This window comes from Mytilus californianus, unplaced genomic scaffold, assembly GCF_021869535.1.
Source record: "Mytilus californianus isolate M0D057914Y unplaced genomic scaffold, xbMytCali1.0.p SCAF_1, whole genome shotgun sequence".
Taxonomy (NCBI): domain Eukaryota; kingdom Metazoa; phylum Mollusca; class Bivalvia; order Mytilida; family Mytilidae; genus Mytilus; species Mytilus californianus.
In genome coordinates, this window is record NW_026262581.1 from 57,981,842 (window position 1) to 57,987,843 (window position 6,002).

A 6,002-nucleotide genomic window follows, 5' to 3' on the forward strand; every position below is an offset into this window, starting at 1 on the left:
TTGTGGGTTTTTTGACTTTCTATGTTGATTCTTCACTTTTAATTAAGATGATGTATTTCAGAATGAATTTTGCATACATTGATTGCATATTTACATAAGATAATAATACTAGTTAAAAGAATTTGGGTGTATTGTTTGAACGTTGGGTGGCGTTCCAAGATTTTTGACAATTCAGATAGAAAATATTGGTACAAATGCCAAAGAATAAATTAAACCCTCTTTAAAATCATTTCAGAACCTTTTGATATAAAACAAGCATGATCCTTAATATCGCCGTATACATTTACATGGAATAAATATACATAGTCCATTCAAAATGGAAGTCATATTACACCGAGAAAGCAAAGGCACTGTTTGGTTTAAGTTGATTAGTACTTCGCTTTGTGTAAATAGAAAAACGTGTGTATATTCAAACTCTGTTCACTAGACTGATTTGAGAAGTTATGCATACAATATAGCGTAATAAAGATATGAAGTTACCATACGTTATTTAAGTTTTTCGTTACAATCTTTGAAGTTAACAATAAGCTGTAATCATTTTCTCTATATTGCGGCAAATTTGTAATACTCCGGCTGCTGGAAAGTGAAAAGAAAAAGAAAGAAATAAAATCGAAAATTTAAAACATTAACCATGAATTATAGAATCATGTGCAAAACAGTGTAGCCGAGACCTTTGATTGGCGCGCTAAAATATCCCATTGACTGGGTCAGATTAGGTGAACGTTCGTATGTAACGCCCACAACTCACGACGTATTTATTATAAACATTTAAACTGTGGGGTTGCCAAAGGGTCTCAGTATATATACGAACTACAGTGCACAGTATATTATATACATATTTTATTTGCGATCATAAAATGTACGAAGTCGTCCATTACTATGTAAATTGGGTCGATTAAAAAAAAAGCTGAATATGTTTCTATTGCCAAGGGTTTTTCACAAGTATAGTAGTTAGCAGAAAAGATCATCAAACTATACATTTTATACTAAACTGCGGCCAAGCTTAGCGAAAGGTCGTGCAACATAATCAGTCAAACAAACTTTATTAGATTAACTCGTTAAGGAACGATCGTTTTCATTGGTCAATTCAATTTCAAACCTTCGACCTCACACCTGCGAAAATAGAACACGCGTACTATAAAGCTGAATGGACTGATCAGTATTCACGTAGCCGGTCAAGGTCGTTAAAAACTTCCATCGTCGTATTCACGTACATGATTGTGTTCTTGATTATTCCATGGCAATTCTAGCTTTTATACATGTGCATGTAAAATTTTAAACTTTAATCTGAACAGTCACGTCGAAATATTTAATTCAACTGTCTCCTCTCAATTGGTTCTGGATTAAGGGAGCTACCATTTTATTTTGATTGGGGGTGGGGGACTTGGATGAAACATTTTGTCCTGCATTTTTTTTAGTTGTTATCTCTGTCCTGTCTTTCTATTTTTCAGTCTGTCAGGTCCTGACTATATTTATTAGTTTATCCTGATTTTTTTACATAAATCGTCATCCTGCCTTTTTTTTGTCAAGTTGCTCACCCTGCCTTATCTTTTATTCAATCGACTTGATGAATTAACGTTGTACTTGAAATGAAACCGTACTTAACTACAAAAATAACCAAATTACATACTAAAGATATTGCTCGATTTTTATAGTAAATGGGTTTGTGTTATAAACTGTCATGTTCATTATTCATATTCTTTCATAAGTTTTAGGATAGTGTGATTTTTTTTCTGATTTAGTTTACTTGATTTTGAAAAAAAAAATCCCGAAATTCTAAGTAAATTCAGAACATGTAACCAGCCATGCTTTGTTTAGAGAAAAAATGAAGATGGCAAACCATGGCACAGTGGAAGGAAATGTACTTTATAAACTCCAGCGATATACTTTCTTAATTTATAATTAACTGTTTTGCTATCCTCGGTTGAAAATTATATATTGTAAATATTTAAACAGTTGCATAGAAAACAATCAGTTTTAAACAGTGTGGTTATTCACTAAATGTATTGATAAAAGGTGACTCCATTTTTGTACATACTTTTACAGTAGTCATCCTTAATTTTTTAATATTTCGTTTATAAGTTTATCATACATGTATGATTTTGTATTTCATTTTAATACGCACGCATGCCACACGTTACTTTGGCGGATAGTTCAACAATGTTATGCAAAGCTCTATTCTTACGGTATGAAACTAGAGGATAAATTTTCAACCAATTAAAATCGAAAACAGTACATTTATATAGTTCCTTATAAACTACGACATTTCTCACAAGTATTTATTTATTTTTTAGTTCCACACATGCAAAAATAAAATCTTCGCCGATGAAACATTTCAAACCTTTTTACACCAACATGCCTTCACTGAATTCATTTGAATTTCGTGGTGACCATGCTAGTACATTGCATAGTACATCTATATTCACGTGCACACATGATACGATCTTTCGGGGACAATTTGCTCGTTTATGACACGTCATTTCTGAATGACCAAACGCTTAGCTACTTTATTTTCGTTTTATAGCATGAAAACAATAAAAGACGAATGCGCAACCCATCATAAATTTGAAATGGATCAGTATTATGAGATCCTTATTATAAGTAACTACGACATTGTCAGGATAATAACCTAGCGTCAATATGAAAGAAATTAAAGTGGTTCATACATTCATCCGTATAAAAGCGGCACATGTATTTTATTTTATCCTTATATTTTTCATAGTGCGGTACAAGTGCTGCATGCATAAAGAATATTACTTAACACAAATTATTAGTATAATATTTCGACCCCACTTTTTGAAATTCACAAAATACTTATTTAATTATTTCGACCAAAAATCATTGTTTTTTACGTTCGTAGTAACGTAGTACATTCCATTGTCGGTCACATGTGTCAATTCACGTGCACACTTCAATTGTTGTTGTATTTAAATCTTTCGGCCAATGATATGAGACGTTACAAGTTGTTTGTTTGTGATACGCCAGAATGTTATCAATGAATTATCAATCGCTAAACTTGACTGCATTTCAGTGTACCTATTCAAAAACGTAAATGCAAATTTCACAAGGCTTGATCCAAATAGCCTTTTTACTGTCTAATAACTTGCAAGTACGAAAAAGACAGGAAAGAAGCATATTTAGTCTATATGTTTTGTGTTTGCACACTTTTTAAAGTTGATCATGCATTCGTTCTAAAATAAAATTTTGACCAGATAAAAGTTAAAAGATGACATAATTGGACAACCGCAATTGTTAAATCGCTTTGACGTCCGAAAAAAAGATAATAATCAACACATCCATTGTAACTTTTAAAGCCAGTTAAATCCTTTTTTGCTGAAAGAACGTCCGATATCATAAAAATTGATTATCAAAACATAACAAAAACACAAGTAAAGAACGTTTAAGTATTCAATTTAAATCAAAACACAAAGGTTATTCCTGATTAGTTTTTCGAATTATTTTATTTAGGCGTTGAGACCCTTTGGTGACCCCACAGTTTAAATGTCTATAATAAATACGTCGTGAGTTGTGGGCGTTACAGACGAACGTTCACCTAATCTGACCCAGTCAATGGGATATTTTAGCGCGCCAATCAATGGTTTCGGCTACACTGTTTTGCACATGATTCTAATCACTTTAAAATCCTTGTATAAAAACTAATTATTACTTAAAAGTTCTTACGGATAAATAAATTTTACTGAATAGTGTCTATGTAAATCACAAATTATATTGTCCATTGTCGAATCTTTAATTTTGCCTCTTCCTTTGGTCGACGAAATTTGGTAGCATCTTCGCTTGGTAAATGTTCAATTTGTTATAGTTTTGTAATCGGACGATTAGTAAATCCATTTTGTTCTTGATCAGCTATAAATTTTCTGTGTTTCTGATTCCCTGTTCAGTCTACTGACCGTACTTAATGTTCTGTTCTTGGTTACAGTATAGTTACTCGGTAGCTCAAGACAATTATCTTTCCATTATGATTTAGTTATATGGTGATTGTAGCGATATTCTATAGGTGACTTGTACGTCTCGTGGAAATGTTTGTCCTTTTGTGTAGATTCATCAGGCGTTACTCCCATAGATTCCAACTTCCAAAATCGCACCAGATCTACCTCTTCCTTATTGCGTTGTACTAATACATTCAATACAGCAGATGATGCTAGTGATTCTCCTGCTGTTGGCATTGGTCCAGAAAATAAATATCATAGTTTTGACTTTACTTCAGTGTGACCCTTTCCTCGTATGGTGTTTTCAAAGATATCCCAGTAGTAGTCTGTCAAACTAACATAGCTATAATAAAATTGTCTTCCTGACTTACAGGATGGGACAATTGTATACCTTGTAGACATGGCAACTTTAATGCTTCGTAATGGATATGATTTGATAGGGTTGCGGCGATTATTGGCACTATAAGTACTTCTATTGATGTCTTACCTCCGTATAAAGTCTCCAAGTTAACAACGGCTTTTTCTATGTTCCTTACATTACAGTTAGCATATTCAAAAGCAGCTAGACTGAGTGAAGTGACTCCACAGGATTTTAGTTGTATCTTTTTTCCTAGATCCTTGGTGATCTAACATTTCTGTGACCCTTCGTCTTAAAGAATATTTGTTAAAGTAGAACTATTACCTGCAGTATTGGCGATATGGCTGTCTTCACGAGTACGTCGGTTCTTTGTTTTACGGGATTTTCATACGAGGTGAAAAAGGTTCCTGTATGTGTTTCTACTTCACCATTTGTAGTATTAACGGCTGGGCTTGTTTGTCTGGTTGTTTGGTTCTATGTTCGGCGTTTGCTGTCAGAAAAACTTGTGTGATGCTGTTGCATTTACAACATGTATATTTAGATTTACACTCTAAATTTTGTGACTTCCAAAGCAGTTAAAACAAAGCTTTTCCTGCTAAATAAAGGCATAGCGCTTTTCATTCGTATCTACTTCTGTGCACTCTGATGCAAAATGTCGTTCTTGGCAATAAACGCATGATTTTACCTCATTTGTTTTGTTCTGATTTTGTCTGTTTTGCTGTATACAAGTGTTGTACCTAGATTTTGCTCCAGTATGGAAGGATGTTGTAGGTCAAGGTGTTGAACATCTTATGCGTTCATACTGTGCTATTTGTGTCCAAAACGGTCCTTTAATAGATGAATTGCTTGTTCGTTGTTAGCGCTTGTGAAAGCTAGTCCTCAAATACATTGCTCAGCTTCCTGAACTGATTGGGATTTTAAGTAGCTGAATTTTTCTAACATTCGTTAGAGACGGATTTGTGTGCACTGTTGTATGAAAAGAATCCTTAAAGGTTTGCAATGCTATTAAGATATCCCCGGAAAATGTCGGTAAATCTAGTTTAATTAGCCGGTGATAGAAGTTTGGCGGGATTACGGGAATGTGTTGTAACGGGTTTATTTCAAAATCCTCATGAGTTTGATTACAATTCTGATTAAGTATAGTAGTGTGATGCAACGAAGAATGTTTAAAATCACTCACCATTTGTTGTGGTACGCTTGCCTATGAGTTCGACAACATATCCTTGAATTTGCGAATAGTGATTCCCATTTGAAACGTGTTATCATCCGTATCAAATATTTCTTGTTAATTTCTCCGACTTCTGTAATGTCAATAATCTTGGTGTCCAAATCCTGTAAAACGTCTCTTTTCTTCTAAAGTTTTTCAGCTGTTTTCAAACTCTGTTTACTAGACTGACTAGAGACGTTATGCATACAATATAGCGTAATAAAGATATAACGTTACAATACGTAACATAAGTTTTTCGTTAGTCTTTGACGTTAACAAGAAGAGTAGCTTTAATCATTGTCCCTGTATTGCGGCAAATTCGTAGTAGACACATTTCATAGAGGACACCGCTAATATAGTGTGATATTACTTTGCATCGGGAAAATTTCCAGGTTAAAAAAAACCAATTGCTGTCCAATAACACAGTCTTTGACTATGTCTAAAAAATACATTTGTGGCCTTCCCGTTTTTATCTTATAGGGAAGCAAGC